Source organism: Mustela erminea, chromosome 1, assembly GCF_009829155.1.
Source record: "Mustela erminea isolate mMusErm1 chromosome 1, mMusErm1.Pri, whole genome shotgun sequence".
NCBI classification, from domain to species: domain Eukaryota; kingdom Metazoa; phylum Chordata; class Mammalia; order Carnivora; family Mustelidae; genus Mustela; species Mustela erminea.
In genome coordinates, this window is record NC_045614.1 from 7,358,422 (window position 1) to 7,381,098 (window position 22,677).

The window sequence follows — 22,677 nt, forward strand, 5'->3', positions numbered from 1 at the left end:
AAACAAGGTTAGAATTCCTTCTGATGGCTCTTCCACACAGATTGTATTCATGGGGTTTCTCTCCAGCTGGATTTAGTGCCTGTTGGGTAAGGGATAAGCGATAACTAAAGGCTTTTTCACTTTCACTGCACTCACGGGGATTACCCCCCACCATAGAAAGTCTGCACTAGGGATGCCTGGGTGGCTCCATTGGTTAAGCAGCTGCCTTCGGCTCAGGTCATCATCCCAGGGTCCTAAGATCGAGCCCAACATTGGGTTCCTTGCTCAGTGGGGAGCCTGTTCTACCTCTCCCTTCCACTTCCCCTTGTGCTCTCTCTGACAAATAAATAAATCTTTAAAAAAAAATCTTTTTACTTATTTTATTTATTTGACAGAGAGAGATCACAAGTAGGCAGAGAGGCAGGCAGAGCAGCGAGCCCGATACAGGGCTCAATCCCAGGACCCTGAGATCATGACCTGAGCCAAAGGCAGAGGCCTAACCCACTGAGCCACTCAGGCACCCCTCAACTAAATAAAATCTTAAAAAAAAAAAAAAAAGTCTGCACTATAAAAAAAAATAAAAATTCCTACTTGCTAAGTTGCTACCATTCTCAGAGCACATGCACTTCTTCTGCCCTGAGTTCTTTCTAATTTTAAGTAAGGCGAATGCTCTGCCTCAAGGGCCCATCATATGGGCACTCATAAAGCTGCTTACGTAGATTTTTCTTGATAATTACTTCAACAAAAACTGAATTATACGTCAACATTCACTAAGTCATATTTATGAACTGCTTACTTGTGGGAACTCTTCATAAATACTGAAACGGGTTTAGAAGGTTCCCCAAATTCATGATACTCAGATACTCTCTCCTGAGAAATAACTTCTTTTGGGTGAAGGTCACTAGACCCAGTGTCTCCCCACAGTGGCTGCGTTCTTCTGTGACACAGTAATCCCAGACTCCTACTGCAGAGAACCAGCAATGTGCCCTCATGAACCTTACCATTTTCCTGACAGTGGATGTTTTTTCCAAACTTTATTCTGCTTTGCAGTGGTCTTTTGGGTGCTCAGTTGAAACTTTTAATCTGAAATTAATGGGAGAGAGGAGGAGAAAGATTTAGTTCTTAGAGAAATAAATGATGAGACAGATAATTAAAAACAAAAACAAAGAGCCAGGCCCACGTAGCTTTTCTTCGTAAACAGACTCTAAACATGAGAGTCTCTAAATATGAAAGAATGCCCCAGCAGTTGGACAGACTTTAAGGATTTCAGCAATATGAAGAATTTAATAATTTTTTATTTTATTTTATGTATTATTATTTTTCAAGATTTTATTCATTTATTCATGAGAGACAGAGAGAGAGAGAGAAGCAGAGGGAGAAGCAAGGAGCCCAATGTGGGACTCGATCCCAGGACTCTGGGACCATGACCTGAGCTGAAGGCAGACACTTAACCGACTGAGCCTCCCAGGCGCCCAGCAATATGAAGAATTTGACGGTGACAGGAACAAGGGATGGAAATGCTAAGAAATGATTTTCTTAAGAATGAGACAGCTGCTAACAGTCTGACAGAAGGCACTGACAAAGTTTGAGGACAGTAGAAAAATGAATAAATAAACAAGTGGGGCCATGGTCCAATATTTACAAAGGTGGAAATGTTCAGAAAAAAAAGGAAGCAAGATAGAGCTTTCTCTGGGAGCAAAAGAAAGTTGGGGAGAAAAGGAAGAAGGAGAGGAAGGGAAGCCAAACCTTCAAGAGAAAACTCATCCTAAGTGGCCTGAGATGATTTCTCAGACAAGATAACATCTTAGACACTGTAAAATAGTAGTATGTGGTCGTAGATGCTAGCTACACTTGCGGGGAGCACAGCATAACATAAAAACTTGTTGTCAAATCCCTATGTTGTACACCTGAACTAAGGTAACACTGTGTCAACTATACCTCAATTTTTAAAAAAGATTTTATTTATTTGACAGAGAGGTCACAAGGGGGCCGAGAGGCAGGCAGGGAGAGCGGGGGAAGCAGGCTCCCTGCTGAGCAGAGAGCCCAATGCGGGGCTCGATCCCAGAACCCCAAGATCATAATTGGAGCCGAAGGCAGAGGCTTAGCGCACTGAGCCACCCAGGCACCCCTACACCTCAAATTTTAAAAAATCATGACATTTTAGAAATTCCCTGAATGTTGTCCCTTTCACCTGGGCTGACCTGCACTGGTTTTGGGGGGAATCAGAACTCTCCTTTCCTTGGTCCCCCACTCCTCCTGCCCCACCTGGGTGAGCCGGCTGGGTTTCTGGAGATGATGCCTGCACACCTGCACACACCGAAAGACACATCAGGGGGATGTGCAGGGATGAAAAGGCAACCTCCCCTCAGAGTGGGGCCAACACCTTCAGAGGATGGACATGTGTGACCCCATGAGCAATGAGCTGACGTACCCCACATCATGCCCTAGAGGGATGGGGGACCCTCAGCCCCCAGCTCAGAGACACACTTCAGAACACCAAAGCTTCTAATCATGAAGAAAATAAAGTGGGCGTAAGAGATGAATCTTCATTCGCAAGGGGAAGATGCTAGACTGGGGATGAGTGGCCAGAGCCCAGAGTTAGCCACCTGCTTTTGTGAATAAACTTTTAGCGGAACACAACTGTATTTGTTTACACACCATACTATTCCGGGCACTATATTAGCAATACTGTGTAGTTGCCACAGAAACTCTACGGCCCATGATGCCAAAAATATCCCTCTCTGGCCTCTAAAGAAAAGTGTGGCCATTCCTGTTCTACACTGTCGCTGCTCAAGAGCGGGCCGCATCTCCTTCTTCACTACTTTTTACCTAAGACCAAGCACAGTTCCCAGAACGTAACAGGTGCTTAAGAAATACTTGCAGCAGAAATCTACCAACGAAGAGATGAGCATGGCAGAGGCCAGGTTCCTGTAGTTCTCTAGCATCAGGTCTCTGTACAGAATTTTCAGAGCAGGCTCCAGGGGTGCCCACACCTCCTGGGAGAAGTCCACCACCACTTCCTCAAAGGTCACTGAATCCTGAAACGTCACACACATTCAGGTTCAGCCAAAGCTCATCTCAATCAGTGTCCCAGGAAGGCCAGGTGTGAGGAGGAAGGCATCAGAAGAACAAGGAGGGGGAAATTCGGATGCGGAGGGGAAAGGGGCTCCTCACGTCATCTCTCTCCATTCACATATCCTCCGCGATCTAGCTCAGAGATTATTAGCTCTTCGACAAGTGGCTGAACTGTTCTCTCTGCAACTACTCTGTGAACCCATCTGGTCCTGAGATGCCACACAGCCCTGGGCGCGTGGAGGCCTGGGACAAATACATAGAGTAAGGGACTGAATGATGTCTCCATGAATTCCTGAGATGAAGTCATCTCGTAGCCTTTCCTGGTTTTCTGCCCCGGCTCTGAAGTGACCACTGAGCTAATAATGAACAAGGCACTGGAAAAAATTCACAAGCGCTGAGCATTCTCTGAAAGTCCCTCAGCCACCGTTCATGAGAGGCTAAGGGTCCTGAGGAAGCGTGGAGACAAGTCCTGGTCAGATTGGAAGGCTCCGGGCCACCAGAAGGAGACACAGCTAACCTCATGGAGGAAGAAGTCACATTGGAAAAACGGGGATTAATGATTATCTGTGGTCAGATTGTCGGCAACCCTGGAGCCATCACTCCTGCCTCCACATTCCCGTCCTGGAGACAGGCGGTCCCGAGCAGGCACAGCGAGAGGACAAGAGGGTGAATGTGAGAGGCAGGATATGCCCTAGACTCCAGCCGGCACATGCCTGGAAGCTGCGTCCCAGGACCCAGGACCCCACATGAAGACCAAGCAAAAGCTTGCATGCACACAGGTTTCCTAAAAGGGGAGTCCTGTCTCTCACAGCCAGGAGAGAGGCCTCTGGGACTTGCTGCTCCTTGTTGCTTGAGGAAGACTAGCAAACTTCCGTGTCTATTGAGGGTACTCAATTTCAAAGAGGTTTAGCAAGTCAATTGCCCAAGTTTATGAAAAGAATACAAGGTATAATGTATTATTCCCCAAACATCTCAAACCCAGGCACCAACCCTGGGGCAAGCAGACTGGCAGGGTTTCTGGGGCTCCATTCCCACCTTGTCTGAGCCTTTGGAAGCCCTGGAGGAAAAGGCCAGGGCATGACCTAGCTCCAGGCAGGTGCACAACAAGGGAGGAAGCCCATGCGGGTGTGGCTGGAGTTGGTGTGACCTGGGTGTCTGGAGAAGAAAGTGATGGGACAGGGTGGCAGAGGCGCCAGGAGCTAGGTCAAGATCACGGCAAACAAGCCTAGATCTAATCTGAATTTATACCTTCTGACTGGCAGCTTAGCAGTTTTACGAGTTTCCTATTCCTATTTGGTTTTTTTTTAAGATTTTATTTATTTATTTGACACAGAGAGAGCGAGCGATCACATGGAGGCAGTGAGGAAGGGAGAGGGAGAGGGGGAAGCACACTCCCTACTGAGCAGAGAGCCTGACGCAGGACTCGATCCCAGGACCCTGAGATCACGACCTGAGCCGAAGGCAGAGGCCCAGGTGCCCCTATTCCTATTTGTATTTTTAAAGATCAAACTGGCCGCTGTTCACAGGACAGAAGAGGGGAAGGCCAGAGCAGAAGCAGGGGCGGGCGGTGAGGGGCACCAGCAGGGTCCAGGTGAGAACGGGACTCTTGGGGAGGGAGGAGCAGAAGAGATGACTGTGTACATGTGGGAGCATCATCAAAGAATTTGCAAGGGACATACACTAGGATGAAAAGGGGGTGGGGTGCAGCCAGTGAGAGAAGTTAGAGAAACCACAGAAGGATCCAGTCTTTATACTGACAGTGTTAAGCTTCACACCCAAACCCTGTGCTTCTAGAAAATTCTGATGGGTAAGAAATCCCCAACCCTTTTGTGTTCTGGAAAATGTCTGAATGCAATTAAACACCTTTCCCTATATGATTTCGATAAAACAGAAGGATGACCCCTTGTTTACCTATGACAAGGCCAGGCACAGACGATCCAAATTCCCATTTTTTAAAAAATTTCTTCTCAGTGTTCCAGAATTCATTGTTTACGCACCACACCCAGTGCTCCATGCAATGCGTGCCCTCCATAATAGCCACCACCAGGTTCCCCCAACCTCCCACTCCCACCCTCCAAAACCCTCAGTTTGTTTCTCAGAGTCCACAGTCTCTCATGCTTTGTCATTTTTGTCTCATGAATGAGTAGCTGAACTGTTTGTCTCCACTGAACTACCTAGATAAAATACCTTTGAATTTAAGTTGACTTCACTACACTTCAGTCCAGTTTTTCTCCTCCCCACAACCTACCCCCTGAGTGCTGGGACACAGAACCACCCTCTCTATCAGCGCCTCTGGGACAATCAGCTGACCTCCAAGACCGAAAACCCTGTCACCCCACCCACTCATCCCACTTCCCAGCTTGTAAACTCTTTCTTATAAAAGTTTAACACCAGACTTTAGGTACGGCGACAGTCTCTCCTTATAGTACCAATAAACTGGGTAGGTAGTGGCGGGATAAACCCGAGAGGGAAAGAATACGAGACAAATTTATTCAAGGTGAGGCTTTACAGGGAAAAAATATATATATTGTATAATATGTGAAAATTAATACGTATATATCATGAATAATATACTTCATAAATATACACAGCACTTAACATATTTTATGTACAGCATCTTAATGCTGTAATAGTAATATTAATACCCCATCGAATTAAACAAGGTATATAGTGACAGAGAGCCCAGGCCCTATGGATGCGTCTGTCCATCTGACTCCTGCCTCCCCACATTGTGGCACAAGAGGAAGCGGCTGCGAGCTGGAGGGTTCAAGAGAAGGGGAATTTCCTCCTGGCACAGGGCCACTTCCACATGGTTGCTTCCCCCTTAGAGGAGTTTGATAAGGCAGAGGGGTTTGATGGGGTGTTGGGGCTTTGGGGAGGATCTTTTTGCAAGAGGCCTATCAGGGCCTGTTTTTAAGCTTGTGAGAATAATGTGGGTTAGCCGGAATAATTTCAAAACCAGCAGGCTGAGGCGGGGCTCCTAGTTCAAGCTTCTTCAGCACCGGGTAGAAAAACTGTCTTAGCTACAGATGCCAAAGGATGACTAGAGGCCATTGGTAGTTGGGAGTGTGCTGGGGATATTGGAATTTACGTCTACAAAATTTTAAATACTCCTATCTTTAAACCAGCAACTCATAGGATTGTCGCCAAGAGAAATCCCGGCATCTGTGTAGACAGACAGATAGGTAGAGAGATAGCTTGTCTACTACAAACTGTTTATCATAGGTAAGAACCGGAACTAATCAAAATACACATTACTTCATTAATTATCATGTATCATACTATGGGATATGATTATGGTGTTAATTTTTTTAAGATTTTGTTTATGTCAGAGAGAAAGATTACACAAGCAGGCAGAGGGGCAGAGGGAGAAGGAGAAGCAGACTCCTTGCTGAGCAGGGAGCCAGATGTGGGGCTCAATCCTAGGACCCCACAGTCATGACCTGAGTGGAAGGCACTTAACTGACTGAGCCACCCAGGCACCCTGATTATGGTGTTTAAAACAAAGACTGACATAGATCTTAAGATAAAGTATAAATATATTTATATGATTTATAAAAAATATATATGTACCTGCATTAAAAATTACTGTTAGGGGTGACTGGGTGGCTCAGTGGGTTAAGCCTCTGCCTTCAGCTCAGGTCATGATCCCAGGGTCCTGGGATCGAGCCCCGCATTGGTCTCTCTGTTCATCAAGGAGCCTGCTTCCCCCTCTCTCTCTGCCTGCCTCTCTGCCTGCTTGTGATCTCTGTCTGTCAAATAAATAAATAAAAACTCTTTAAAAAAAAAAAAGACTTAGGCAAAGGATTTGAATAGAAAGTTCCCCAAAGACATACAGATGGCCAGTAAGCACGTGACAAGATGTTCATCATCACTCATCATTAGGGAAATACAAATCAAAACTATAATGAGATGCCACTTCATACCCATTAGGATGGCTATTATCAAAACAATAAAAATAACAAGTGTTGGTGAGGATTTGGAGAAATTTGAACCCTTGCTCATTGCAGAGGGGATTATGAAACAGCACAGCCCCTGTAGAGAACAGTATGGTGGTTCCTCAAAAAACGTACACAGAAAAAAAAAAAAGCATACACAGAATTACCGCATAATTCAGCAATTCCATTTCTGAGTATATGCCCAAAAGAACTGAAAGCAGAAACTTGACCCAGTATTTGTAAATGAATGTTCATAGCATGATTCACACAATCCAAATATCAACAGATGAATGGAGAAAGAAAATGTACATTTAACATTTTAACTATAGTTTCTGAATTCGTTGAATGTTAAACAAGAAAAACAAAATACCCATGCATCAAGAAAAATTAAACAGCCAAGTACAAAAATAATGCACATAGCTGAATTATCACCTCCGCCCACAGCTAATCTCACTGATCCAAGTGCCTTATACCATCTCACCTCCACACACACCAGATGCCTTCCATTTGGAGCCCTGCCAACAGCATAGTCTAAACCCACTCATTACTGACTACAGTTTCATATTTCATCTATTTCCCATCTTTCTGTCCAACCAAAGGAAGAGTTTTTTTTTTTTTGTCAAAGGTTTATCTATTTATTTGAGCGAGAGAAAGGGAAAGGGAGAGAGAGAATTTCAAGCAGACTCCCCACTGAGTATGGAGCCCAACACAGGGCTGGATCTCAAATCTTGAGCCAAAATTAGGAGTCGGATACTCAGCTGACTGAGCCACTCACACGCCCCTGGGAACAGCTTTTTATTTTTTATTTTTTTTTTAGATTTTATTTATTTATTTGACAGACAGAGATCACAAGTAGGCAGAGAGGCAGGCAGAGAGAGAAGGGGAAGCAGGCTCCCTGTTGATCAGAGAGCCTGATGCGGGGCTCGATCCCAGGACCCTGAGCTGAAGGCAGAGGCTTTAACCCACTGAGCCACCCGGGCGCCCCTGGGAAGAGCTTTTTAAATCAAACATCTACAGCCTTATGAAATGCATCCACATACAGTATCTTACATTCTTTAGATGGTGCAGAGCATACATCATTGTGCATTACGAAGGCAACATCATTTAATAGCACAGAATGTGCTAAAATTGTGGTTTTTATCACCTCCTGCCTGGAAGATTCCAATGTTTTACAAACTGGTTCCTTTGCTTTCTTCTATCTCTAAGCCTAATAGTTAATAATGTCCCATGAGGTCAACACAACTCTACTAGGGAGGAAAAAAGCCTACAAATTGGATCTTGCCCCCTCCCAGTTTAGTTTAAGAACTTCTAGAATGTCTACTGCATATAGCACACAGTCCAAACTCCAATCTCAGCAGGTGACACCTTCCCACCTCTGGCCTTTCACACACCTGTCTTGCCCCTCCCTGGTGGAAATGCTTGCTGAATGAGGACCAGGAAGATGACCAGGGTTCTTCTGGCATTAGTGGTGGGTTACTGGGACAATCTCTCGTGAGAGTTTGCAAACATAAGCCCATTCTCCCTTGGGTATTGGTGTAAATCACAACACCTCTGTGGTCCAAAACACCTTAAGCAAGAAACTAACATATGAACAAGCACACAGTTTCTGGAAAAACTCAGTTCCCACCAGGCCATAGAAGAGACCCAGTCACGAGATCCCCAGAAACCAAACACTGACAGTAAAACAACAACAAAGAAACCAGTTTAAGTCAATGAGGCACAAAATAATAATGGTTATAAGAAAGGAAAATAAGGAGCCCAACTCATTCATGAGCATAAGTGCGAAGAGCAGAAAGGAGGTATTAACACGCTGGATGTACCAGTGAGCAGGAGAATCTAAGACAAGCACACTGGGATTCAAGTTAGGGTTAGTGTCTTTACGAAAACGCTTAATAGAATTCACTACATTTGCAGACTGGAGAGAATCATATGATTCTCTAAATATATTCAATAAAAGTATTTTATAAAATCATTATTCCAGGGACGCCTGGGTGGCTCAGTTGGTTAAGCAGCTGCCTTCGGCTCAGGTCATGATCCCAGCGTCCTGGGATCGAGTCCCACATCAGGCTTCTTGCTTGGCGGGGAGTCTGCTTCTCCTTCTCCCTCTGCCTCTGCCTGCCACTCTGTCTGCCTGTGCTTGCTCTCGCTTCTCTCTCTATGACAAATAAATAAATAAAATCTTAAAAAAAAATCATTATTCCATGGCTTCAGGGAAAAAATTAAATAATAAGGGAACATCTTGGGGTGCCTGGGTGGCTCAGTCATTAAGCATCTGCCTTTGGCTCAGGTCATGATCCTAGGGTCCTGGGATCGAGCCCCGCATTGGGCTCCCTGCTCTGTGGGGAGCCTGCTTCTCCCTCTGCTACTCCCCACTGCTTGTGTTCCCTTTCTCGCTGTGTCTCTGTCAAATGAATAAATAAGATCTTAAAAAAAAAAAAAAGCAGTTTTATCAGAAAACAGTTTTTTTAGGGCACCTGGGTGGCTCAGTTGGTTAAACAACTGCCTTTGGCTGAGGTCATAGTCCTGGAGTCCCGGGATCGAGTCCCACATGCATCGGGCTCCCAGCTGCATGGGCAGTCTGCATCTCTCTCTGACCTACTCCCCTCTCATGCTCTCTCTCAGTCTGTCTCTGTCTCTAATAAATAGGTAAAATCCTTAATTGTTTTTTAGACCTACACCTTCCAAAATTTAGTAATTAGGCTGAGGTTATAAAAGAGAAGAATGCCTGTTTTTAGGAACTATAAGCACACTGAGGTCTTCAGAAGTAAAGGGTTATGATTTCTGCAACTTACTCTCAAATGATCCAGCTAATGTAGTAATTATTATATGTATACTGAGAGAGACAAGAAATGTGGCAAAACATTAACAAATGCTCAATCTAGACAAAGAGCAAATGGAATTTCATTGTACTGTTCTTGCAACGTTTTCTCCTATAAGCTTCAGGGGGTTCCCAAACATTTTATTTTAAAAAAGGGAAATCTAGAGGCATCTGGGTGGCTCAGTTAAGCACCTGCCTTCAGCTCAGGTCATGATCCTGGGGTGCTGGGATCAAGCCCCACATCTGGCTCCCTGCTCATTGGGGAGCCTGCTTCTCCCTCTCCCTCTGCTGCTCCCCCTGCTTGTGCTCTCTCACTCTGTCAATTAAATGAATAACAAATTTCCCATAGTCCTAGTACCTGATGTTGGGAGAGCTCCTTCCTCCCTTTTTCCTGGAGATCCCCGTGGTTTTAACTCACACAATTTCATGCATGTCACTTATGCTTTAGACTTCTATTAGGCTTTAGCCGCAAGTATATGCCACCAAAATCCGTTTTAATAATATCGAGAGCAAGAGATCCCCACGTTTTAAAACTTGGGAAGTATGGAGCGGAACCGCCTCCTTTAATTGTAAGTCTTGTTATTTACATTTTCATTCGCGCTGTTTCCTTCTCTCTTCCTGATTACACGTACGGACTGGCACTCACGCTACAATCCTGAGGAAGCATTTTCCCAAATGAATTTATCAAACGTTATTAACCGAAAAAAGTTTTAAGATCTTCTCACCTCAACCATTTCTCACAAAAGTCACAAAAGTAAAAGTCTCTATGTGAGGAAGGCAGAAAGGGACCTCCCTGATGTACATTTCACCAAGGCCTCTTAACCCCCCAAACCAACGACAAACCGAAGAATGCCGGCAGGCGACCAACTGCCCTTGCTCTTTCAGCCCGCGAGACTGAGGCCACGCCCCTCCTAGACCACGCCCCAGCCCCGCCCCCAGCCGCCTTTGTCCATCCTAAGACCCCGCCCCCCAAAGTCCCATCCAGAGCCCCATTTGTCCACCCTCACCGGAACCGTGCCTTCCCAGAGCCCCGCCTCCTCAGCTTCGCCAATACCCCGCCCCCCCCAGAAGGGCTTCCCCCGGATACCAACCCCACCTTGCACCTGCAGCCACTCTTCTGTGCTGGAAACGAATAACGAGAAAAACCGTGGTGCCGTTATAGGCAAGATGGCGGCCGCTCGGAGGAAGCGCACCCCACTTCCGGTCTGGGGTTTGGGAAGTAGAAGGCTCCCACGGGGCGTAGGACTGCTGAGGCAGCGGGAGGGGCGGTGGCCCCGTCTTTGGGCCTCCACAGAGAAGTCCTGTCGTGGCCCAAGGCACTGCAGCTGGGCCCAGGCCCCGCGGGATCCACTCCAGTGACCCTGATAAGGGAGACCGGCGCCCCGGCTGGGGGCGGGACCGGAGCCTGTTGGGCCGAGCCTCGAGCCCGCCTGCCCCTGACTGGCCACGCAGCTCCCTCTCAGAAAAACGGCTGTTCTCAGTCTTGCTAATTTTGGCCATTCTAACCGGTGTATGGTGATATCTCAATGTGGTTTTAATTTGAATCTCCCTGATGGCTAGTGATGATGAACATTTATTCATGTGTCTGATAGCCATTTGTATGTCTTTATTGGAGAAGTGTCTGTTCATATCTTCTGCCCATTTTTTGATATGTTTGCCTGTTTCGTGTGTGTTGAGTTTGAGGAGTTCATTATAGATCCTGGATATCAACCTTTTGTCTGTACTGTCATTTGCAAATATCTTCTCCCATTCCGTGGGTTGCCTCTTTGTTTTCTTGACTGTTTCCTTTGCTGTGCAGAAGCTTTTGATTTTGATGAAGTCCTAAAAGTTTATTTCCGCTTTTGTTTCCTTTGCCTTTGGAGACATATCTTGAAAGAAGTTGCTGTGGCTGATATCGAAGAGATTACTGCCTATGTTCTCCTCTAGGATTCTGATGGATTCCTGCCTCACGTTGAGGTCTTTTATCCATTTCGAGTTTATCTTTGTGTACAGTGTAAGAGAATGGTTGAGTTTCATTCTTCTACATATAGCTGCCCAGTTTCCCCAGCACCATTTATTAAAGAGACTGTCTTTTTTCCACTGTATATTTTTTCCTGTTTTGTCAAATATTATTTGCCCATAGAGTTGAGGGTCCATATCTGGGCTCTCTACTCTGTTCCACTGGTCTATGTGTCTGTTTTTATGCCAGTACCATGCTGTCTTGGTGATCACAGCTTTGTAGTAAAGCTTGAAATCAGGTAGCGTGATGCCCCCAGTTTTATTTTTGTTTTTCAACATTTCCTTAGTGATTTGGGGTCTCTTCTGATTCCATACAAATTTTTGGATTATTTGCTCCAGCTCTTTGAAGAATACCAGTGGAATTTTGATTGGAATGGCATTAAAAGTATAGATTGCAACATGTGTTGGAAGGGATGTGGAGAAAGGGGAACCCTCTTACACTGTTGGTGGGAATGCAAGTTGGTGCAACCTCTTTGGAGAACAGTGTGGAGATTCCTCAAGAAATTAAAAATAGAGCTTCCCTATGACCCTGCAATTGCACTACTGGGTATTTACCCCAAAGATACAGATGGAGTGAAAAGAAGGGCCATCTGTACCCCAATGTCATAGCAGCAATGGCCACGGTCGCCAAACTGTGGAAAGAACCAAGATGCCCTTCAACAGACAAATGGATAAGGAAAATGTGGTCCATATACACTCTGGAGTATTATGCCTTCATCAGAAAGGATGAATACCCAACTTTTGTAGCAACATGGACGGGACTGGAAGAGATTATGCTGAGTGAAATAAGTCAAGCAGAGAGAATCAATTATCATACGGTTTCACTTATTTGTGGAGCATAACAAATAGCATGGAGAACATGGGGAGTTAGAGAGGAGAAGGGAGTTTGGGGAAATTGGAAGGGGAGGTGAACCATGAGAGACTATGGACTCTGAAAAACAATCTGAGGAGTTTTTTTTTTTTTTTTTAAAGATTTTATTTATTTATTTGACAGAGAGAAATCACAAGTAGACAGAGAGGCAGGCAGAGAGAGAGAGGGGGAAGCAGGCTCCCTGCTGAGCAGAGAGCCCGATGCGGGACTCGATCCCAGGACCCTGAGATCATGACCTGAGCTGAAGGCAGCGGCTTAACCCACTGAGCCACCCAGGCGCCCCAATCTGAGGAGTTTGAAGTGGCGGGGAGTGGGAGGTTGGGGGAACCAGGTGGTGGGTATTAGAGAGGGCATGGATTGAATGGAGCACTGGGTGTGGGGCAAAAATAATACTGTTATGCTGAAAATAACTAAAAAATAAATTAGAAAAAAAAAACGGCTGTTCTCTGAGTTTAATGCAGCAAGCTGCAAGGATGTGTGAAGCTTGGAGATGCTTTGTTATGCAGCAGTACTGACTCCTCCATCCCCACTATTCTTAAAAATCTTTCTTGTCCCTTCTCAGTTTTTCCATTTTATCTTCGAACTTGTCTTACATTTGCATGTTAATCTTGGGACTGTAGACTTTATTTTTTAAAACCTTGGTTTTTTAATATTTTATTTATTTATTTGACAGAGAGATCACAAGTAGGCAGAGAGGTAGGCAGAGAGAGAGAGGAGGAAGTGGGCTCCCTGCTGAGCAGAGAGCCCGATGCGGGGTTCGATCCCAGGAACCTGAGATCACGACCTGAGCAGAAGGCAGAGGCCTTAACCCTCTGAGCCACCCAGGCGCCCCTAAAACCTGTTTTTGTATGACAAACAGTAAACGACATTTAGTCTTTCCTTAGGTATGAGCTTGTGTATATCTTTTATGTATTTCTATTGCTGTTTTACTTTTATGTGGTTACCATCATGTCCCCTAATAATGCTTTTCCTTTCATTCATTAAATTGCTCAGACCTTCACAGAGCTTTTATTTCTACTGGGGAGGAGGACAGATGGTAGAACTAACAAGAAAACATGCATGTCAATGCCACACTGGAGTATTTTTAGTATATCTAGAAACCATTGGAGATCTATTGAATCATTTCTTTTTAACCCATTTCAAAAAAATAATATGATAAAGTGTTGACCTTAAAAATAAAAGTTATTTTACCGGGAAAAATAGGTTTATTGAGGAATAGCCAAGAATTAAAATTTGGGACAAGCAAACTATGGCAAAACCATATGCTAGTCCAACAAAGGACAGGAATGTTATTCATGGAAAAGGATAAGTTGGGAGGAGTTGTTTTTTTGTTTGTTTAAGATTTTCTTCATTCACCTGACAGACATGAGATCACAAGTAGGCAGAGAGGCAGGCAGGCAGGCAGGCGGGGGGGGGGGGGGGGGCGCAAGCCCCAGAGCCCAATGCGGGGCTCGATCTCAGGACCCTGAGCCGAAGGCAGAGGCTTTAAACCACTGAGCCACCCAGGCGTCCCAGGAGGAGTTGTTTTGAACAAAAGTAAATTGCATAAAAGCAAGAGTAGAGAGTAATGAGGAGTTTCTCATTGGCTAAGTTGCTTGAAGGATAGTTAATTTCTTGTAGGAGATACGGGGTACATCTTTTCCTTTTGGAGGACTGTAATGGACAGTTCTTCCTGTGGTTCATAAGAAGTGGTATAGCATGAAAACCACCCCTTCTGGCCTCCGGACTCTATTTTAGTGAGGTTTCTCTTTATTAATTTTCACAACAGAAAGTAAATTTATAGCTTAAATTTTATTTTATTTTCTAAAGATTTTGTTTTTATTAATTTTTTTAGAGAGGTAGAGACAGAATCTACTTCTAACTCCATCAGGGGGATGCCTGTGGCTTGGTCAGTTAAGCTTCTGCCTTTGGCTCTGGTCATGATCCTAGGGTCCTGGGACTGAGTCCCACATCAGGGTCCCTGCTCAGTGGGAAGCCACCTCCTCCCTCTCCCTGCCACTCCTCCTGCATAATTATGCTCTCTCTCCTTCTGTCAAATAAATAATATCTTTTAAAAAAAAAAAAAAAAACCTCAGCTCTTTAAAAAAAATAATAAACTCCATCAGGTTTGGTGACTTAATTGGCAAACTTAATTTCCTTTGGCTGTACTATTTGATGAGAACAAAGGCAAGAGAAATGTAGCTAAAATTAAGTCTCCTTACAACTTGCAGCCCACTGATAAATCCCCAAGATATGTGGAATGTGATTTTCCTCAAGGAATTGATGGCTACTTTACTGTTGATATTTCATTAAAGACTAAAAACAATGTTTCCTTAATAGCTAGCCCTCCAAGGTCCTGGAGACCTTACTTTTAATGTGCACAAATTCCCTAGAGACATACTATCCCTAACCTCCACTAACAAAAAAGTATACAATCAGTTACTCCTCACAATCCCATTGTGGCTCTTTCTGACCATAGGTCCCTGTACTGTAATAAAAGCATCTTTTTTTATAGTTTTTTTTGAAGATTTTATTTATTTATTTGACAGACAGAGATCACAAGTAGGCAGAGAGGCAGGCAGAGAGAGGAGGAAGCAGGCTCCCTGCTGAGCAGAGAGCCCAATGTTGGGCTTGATCCCAGGACGCCGAGATCATGACCTGAGCCGAAGGTAGAGGCTTAACCACTGAGCCACCCAGGTGTCCCTCCCCTAAAATTTTAATATCCAAATTTCCAAATACACAGCAAATCTGTACAAATTTTATAGTTACACCTTATAAGCTACCATTAGCGTTTTCCTATAATTGCATGATCACATATTTACCTATCCTGCCATCTACTCATCAATCTTTTTTACATGTTTTTCAAAGTCACCTGCGACATCAATACACATCTTCCCAAATTTTTCGGTATGTATATCACCCACTAGTTTAGTATTTGCATACAATATTTTCTTTTGAGGAAAAATTTACATAAGGTGAAATTAAAGTGTGCAGTTCAGTCTTGATAAATACGTCTCTGTAACCCAAATCTCTATCAAGTTATATTTATCCTCGCTTGTGGAAGTTCATGTCCCTTTCCTAGTTAGTTCCCACCCAAAATTTCTGCGCTGGGGCCCAGATTACTTTTTGCTTTTCTCAGAACTCCATTTAAACAAGATCGAAAGATATATACACTTGTGCAAAGCTTCATTCACACAGCATGTTTCAGATCATCCATGCTCATGATGAGGAAAAAGGCGGCTGGCTGAGGACTAGGCAGAAACTGACACCTTGCAACCTCTCCCCACCCCGTACTCCTGGGTGGGACATTTGTGACATTCTTCCAAGATTCTCCCATCCTAAGTTAATACCTTGCAAGAGGGGAAAAACCACCATAACCTGACAATGGCAATGCCTCAAGGCCTCCAGTATCCTGTGGGTCCTCTTTAGCATACGAAAGTTTTTCTTCTTTTTTTTAATGTGTGTGTGTTCAAGATTTTATTTATTTGACAGAGAAAGATCGCAAGTAGGCAGAGAGGCAGGCAGAGAGGGGGTGAGGAAGCAGGCTCCCTGCTGAGCAGAGAGCCCGATGCGGGACTCAGTCCCAGGACCCGGAGATCATAACCTGAGCTGAAGGCAGAGGCTTTAACCCACTGAGCCACCCAGGCGCACTAAAAGTTCTTCTAAAAACCCCCTTTTCCTTAACTCCCCCAGCCCCCTAGCATATAGTCAGCCACCCCTCACAACCCCAGGGCCAACAGCTCTTTCTGCCCACGGGTCCTGTCCCCACGCTTTAATAAACCACCATTTTGCACCAAAGATGTCTCAAGGATTCTTTCTTCGCCATCCCATACGGATCTCACCCCCCTGAACGTCACTTACACTCTAAAACTTCATCACTGATGTCCTTTTAAAAGTTCTCACTGAAAACATAAAAACACGTTCCTGTCCCCCTATACTTTTGGGTTATAACATCAGCCTAGTGCTCTGGAGAAGGGGGCCAAGGAGCAACAGATGAGAACATGGGGGTCCAGAACCATCTGGGCACAGACCCCGATACAACCCAGTCACCCACAACCTCCCCAGATCCAAAAAGCCATGGACCAGCAAGGCTCTAGATAAAAGCGCCACAGGGACCGGACCAGACCTACCCTTTGGTCTGAATCCTTCCCGGCAGAGCCATTCGCCAGCGACACCAGAGTCCGCGTCAGGAGATCCCGGAAGCAACAAAGCCACCTGTGGGCTCCCAGCCAACCTACACTTCCACTTCCGGTATTGTGGGCAGAGAAGGGGCGGGGCCCCATCCTGGGGCGGGGCGTAATGGAGGAGGGAGGAGCCCGAAGAAGCCCTCAGGGAAGGCTGGGTGCTGAATGGGCCAACCAGGGGCGGGTACCAGGTTGAACGGGCTGAGCTAGAGGTGGGAACAGCCCCGGGGGGGCGTGGCCTGGCTGGCAAAGACCAATCCTGGAAGGCGCGGCTAAGAGTAAGCATCGGGCATCGTCCGCGGGGCTAAGGTGGATTCCAGGCTCCGGGGGCGGAGCCCGGGTGGGGACCGGGTGTGAGGGCAGTGCTTGGGCTGAACCTCACTTCCAGTTGGCCAGTCCTCAGGATGCCTAATAAAAGCTTTTTTGCTCCTTCTCTCTTCCCTTCTGAGACCCTTTGTGACGAACATCAGGTTTACCAAGGTACCTGTCAGTCCACAAAGTGGATCACACCTCCATTCATCCTGCTCCTTCCTTAGGCCCTTAACTTTTGAATTTTCTTCTTCAATGGGTCGTATCTTTCAGTTAGGTCTATTCCTAGACACTATATGTACATACATTTAATTTTTTTAAAGATTTTATTTATTTATTTGACAGGGAGAGCAGAAACACAAGCAGGGGGCATGGAGAGGGAGAAGCTCGCTTCCCGCAGAGGAGGGAGTCTGATGTGGGGCTCAATCCCAGGACCCGGGGATCATGACCTGAGCAGATACTTAAGGACTGAGCCACCCGGGAGCTCCTACATTTAATTGTTTAAAGATTTTATTTATTTGTCAGAGGCAGAGCACAGGCAGGGAGGAGGGTCAGAGGGAAAGGAGAGAAGCATTCTCCCCGCTAAGCAGGAAGCCCCATGGAGGACTCAATCCCATGACCCAGGACCTGAGCCAAAGGCAGACACTTAACAGACTGAGCCACCCAGGCGTCCCCATATATTTAATTTTTTGTTTCATTTCCCATTTGATTGTTATTGGGAAGTTCTAAAAGATGAGGGGGATGCTCTGGTTTAAATCACGGATGTAAATTGGATGTCCAGCCAAAACAATAGATGCCCAACAAATATACTTTCCTTTCATTGTTCCTATTTATGAAGGGCGAAGAGGTACACAAATATTAGCAACTTAGAATTACTGTACTGTGAGAAATGACCTACAGGACAAATTCGGTGGCGTGCTGCCATCTAGTGGCAATTGAGGGTATTACACACTCTGTCTCAAGCAGCTGCTCTTCAAACCAACCCTAAAAGTTTACTTCAGATTGGAAAGTTCTGTGAAAATGAATAAAAGGAAACCTCAGTTAGAATGCAGTCGGGGGACGCCTGGGTGGCTCAGTTGGTTGGGACACTGCCTTCGGCTCAGGTCATGGTTCCGGGGTCCTGGGACTGAGTCCCGCGTCAGGCTCTTTGCTCGACGGGGAGCCTGCTTCTCTCTCTGCCTCTGCCTGCCTCTCAGCCTGCTCGTGTGTACTTTCTCTCTCTCTCTCTCTCTCTCTGGCAAATAAATAAAATCTTTAAAAAAAAAAAAAAGCTACCGTCTTTGTTGGTGGGACTTATCTATGATTTTGCCATAGTTTGCTTGGGCCCAGGACTGCAACTTTTTGCTATTCCTAAATAAGCCCATCTTTGCTGGTAAAACAACCGTCTGTTTCGTTTTGAAGGTCAACAGTTCTCACTTTAGAAAGCAGTTTCCCTTCCCACTATCCCTTTGATTGTAACATCTCCCTGGTGTTTGAGGTAAGGAAGAACAACAGTTTGACGGTTGAGAAGGCCAAGGCCCAGAATCATGAACACACAGTATTTCCACTTCACCCCCAGCAATCTGGTTGGAGATGAGTATGAATGTCTGGGGGCAAAGGCCCTGAGGTAGGAGAGGTTTTGCCTCTAAACAACAGCAGAAGCCCAGTGTCTAAAATGTTTGAAGTTTAAAATAAATAAAATTTTTTTAAAAATAAATAAATTGTTTGACATGAGTTGGGCAGGATGGAGACTAGCTAGAAGTGAGGTCAGAGAAGTAATGGAACCGTATCACACGAGGCCACCTGGGCAACTGTAAGAATTTCGGGATTTGGGACAGTTGGTTAAGCGTCTGCCTTTGGCTCAGGTCATGATCCCGGGGTCCTAGGATTGAGCCCCACAAGGGGCTCCCTTCTCAGCAGGGATTCTGCTTCTTCCTCTCCCTCTGCCCCTCCCACCTGCTCCTTCTCCCTCTCGAGTGTGTGGTCTCTGTCTCTCTCTCAAACAAATAAACAAATAAGGGGCACCTGCATGGCTCAGAAGCCTCTGCCTTCAGCTCAGGTCATGATCCCAGGGTCCTGGAATTGAGCCCTGTGTCTGGCTCTCTGCTCCGTGGGGAGAAGGAGCTCTCTGCTTCCTCCTCTCTCTCTCTCTCTGCCTCTCCACCTTCTTGTGATCTCTGTCTGTCAAATAAATAAATAAAATCTTAAAAATAAATGAATGAAATCTTTTTTTTTAATTTCTTTTCAGCGTAACAGTGTTCATTGTTTTCGCACCACACCCAGTGCTCCATGCAATACGTGCGCTCCCTAATACCCACCATCTGGTTCCCCCAACCTCCCACCCCCCACCCCTTCAAGACCCTCAGGTTGTTTTTCAGAGTCCATAGTCTCTCATGGTTCACCTCCCCTTCCAATTTCCCCCAACTCCCTTCTCCTCTCTAACTCCCCTTGTCCTCCATGCTATTTGTTATGCTCCACAAATAAGTGAAACCGTATGATAATTGACTCTGTCTGCTTGACTTATTTCACTCAGCATAATCTCTTCCAGTCCCGTCCATGTTGCTACAGAAGTTGGGTATTCGTCCTTTCTGATGGAGGCATCATACTCCATAGTGTATATGGACCACATCTTCCTTATCCATTCGTCCGTTGAAGGGCATCTTGGTTCTTCCCACAGTTTGGCGACTGTGGCCATTGCTGCTATAAACATTGGGGTACAGATGGCCCTTCTTTTCACTCCATCTGTATCTTTGGGGTAAATACCTAGTAGTGCAATTGCAGGGTCATAGGGAAGCTCTATTTTTAATTTCTTGAGGAATCTGCACAATGTTCAAAAATTGTGGGTTTTACCTTGAGTGCAATGGGGGAGCCCCTGAAGGCTTTTGAGCTATAGGAGCAATATTATCTGATGTGTATTTTTATGTTATTTTATTTTATTATGTTAAAGTTCTTTGTTGTGTGACTCTAGGGAGGCAAAGGTAGAATCAGGCAGGACAATTAGAAATTTGAGGCAATAATCCCAGTGACAGATGGCAATAGCTGGATGCAGGTGGCTGGGAGGAATGGAAGGAGTGGGACCAGCTCTGATGCTAAAATTAAGGCAGAGCCAATGGCTATCTGCTATCTGCTGAGGGATTTGAATAGTTTTAGAGCAAGGAGTCAAAATGGCTTAAAAGATTTTTGTTTGCTTATCATTGTCAAAAATTATTCTGGACAATGGTAAAGAAAGACTTCATTCAAAAGGATTACTTCAGGAGGGAGAAAAGCCTATTGAAATAAGAACACTCCAAGCATAAGAGCTATAAGTATCTTAAAGGTTAATTAGAAAAAGGCTCTTCTTTTAGAGGGAGGAGTAAGGGAACACGGGAACATCTGTTTGAGGAGGTTCAGTGTAAGTACCTAACGTTAAGTTTTTGATTGAAGGGGCATCCATTTTATGAACTTGAATAAAGGAAATCTCATCTAAAATGGAGTCAGGAGTGGGGCACCTGGGTGGCTCAGTCAGTTTAGCACCGAACTCTTGATCTCACTCAGGTCTTGATCTCAGGGTCCTAAATTCAAGCCCTGGGTTGGACTCCATTTTGGCTGTGGTGCCTACTTAATAAAATAAATTGGAGTCAGAAAGCCAGAAGGAATAACACACCACTTCTCACAGCCCTTTGCAGAATGAGCAGGAAGAGACATACCTTGCATTCTCAACAGGAAGAAGCCTGCACATTTACTACCCCAGCAGTTGGAGGAAAGATTTACTCCTAGCTCAGCAACAGCCCAGCCAATGAGAGACTTGCACAGCTCAGCCAATGAGAAGCCACTATCCTTCAAACTCCGTTTACTCCAATGGACTTTTTTGCTTATAATAACCCTTCCCAAATCCCCTCTTTCCTCTATAAAAGGGCATTCCTCTCCTTTGTTCTCCAGACTTGCCTATGGTTTTGGCATAACCTGCATGTCATGAATTGTAATTCTCTGCTATTCCTGAATTAACCCATTTTTTTTTTTTTTGCTGGCAAAAATAACTTTAATTTTTAAGGTTAACAAAATTCACCAATAAAGGTGAATCCACAAAACCTTAAGCCCTCCACCCCATCCTTAACCCCCAATAAAGACAGAACTCCAAGACTGTTCATTCTCTCTTTCTCTCTTTCTCTCTTTGCTGGCAACCTTAGGTATGCCATGTACCCTCCAGGACTCCTAAGTTATAAGTCTCATTTTTCAAAGTTATCTGATAGTTGTTGCTGAGGTGTGTCTTGCAATCATAGTAAGAACCACAAGGGTGGGTCCAGCCACAACATTGGCTCCAGTCAGGGTAATGCCTGTGGGGGCTCACTGCCAGAAGTAGGGGCCCAGATGAATGCCCCCGGCATTCCCAGCCAATAGCATCACTATTACAGGCTGAGACTGACACAAAACAGGTATGCATCTATTTTAGTCCATTAGGGAGAAAACATCTTTCCTCTGGCTTTCCATATCCAAAGAGGGCAAATGTCAGCTAAAGTGACCTCTACACATACACACTTAAACCCTTTATCTCACTAGCAGATTTGGAAGAAAGAACTGAGGGTCTTTGTATCTCACCCTTTCTCTCTCTGCTTGGGAGTCTAAGGGACTCCAGAGAAGGGCTAGTTTGATCAGGCTGGGGCCATACAGTAAGCGTCCAAAGGAGGTTTGTGGTCAACCAGTTGGACCATGCCCAAGTATATTTGGCAAATGCAGCAGTAAAACATCATAAGGCCAACGGGGGATACATAGCACACCAGCATGCTTCAATCCAAGTTTTGTTACTCATGAAGCTGATGTTTCCATATCTAACTTCCATGATTGGTCTCAAACTCAGAAGGGAGATTAAGAGATGTCATTGATTAGGGTGTGTGGCTGGCTCAGGTAGAAGAACGTGTGACTCTTGATCTCGGGTTTATGAGTTTGAGCCCCACGTTGGGTCCAGAGGTTACTTTAAAAATTTTTTAAACTTAAAAAAAAAAGTAATGCCTTTGATTTTTTCCCCAGAGTCCCAATAGTAGACAAAATCCTAGAAGATTGTACATCCAACTTCTCACAGTGATTTCCTCTGGGGCCTGGGATTAGAAAGAGGTTCACTTTCTATAATTTTTTAAAGATTTTATTTATTTAATAAATAAAAGAGAGAGGCAGAGAGAGCACAAGTTGGGGGAAAGGAAGAGGGAGAGGGGGAAGCTGACTCCCCATGGAGTGGGGAGCCTTATGCAGGGCTCACTTCATCCCAGGACCCCAAGATCATGACCTGAGCCAAAGTCAGACATGTAACTGACTGACTTACCCAGCCGCCCCTCACTTTCCATAATGTTAAAATCCTTTACAAACATATGTTATTTTTTTAATATCAGGAAAAATTATTTTAAGGAAAACATATGTTTAAACACAAATATCCATCTCTACTTACATAAAACTCTAGGAGAATAAAAATAAGTTATAGTGACAGAAAGGAGGCCAGTGTTTGCCTGAGGACAGGAATGGAGGAAGGGTTAAAAGGAGCCACAAGGAAACTTTAGGGAGTTATGGAAATATTTGTTA

The 22,677-nt window shown here is 45.0% G+C and overlaps 1 protein-coding gene across 1 annotated transcript in view; it reads right to left on the reverse strand.

Moving 5' to 3' along the window:
• Window positions 1-16,890, reverse strand: part of ZNF846 (zinc finger protein 846) — a 48,564-nt gene extending 31,674 nt beyond the window's left edge. The window contains exon 1 of the mRNA XM_032310411.1: window positions 16,789-16,890. The gene's annotated coding sequence lies outside the window, so the exon portion shown is untranslated. The remainder of the gene's footprint in view (window positions 1-16,788) is intronic.
• Window positions 16,891-22,677: the final 5,787 nt, after the last annotated feature.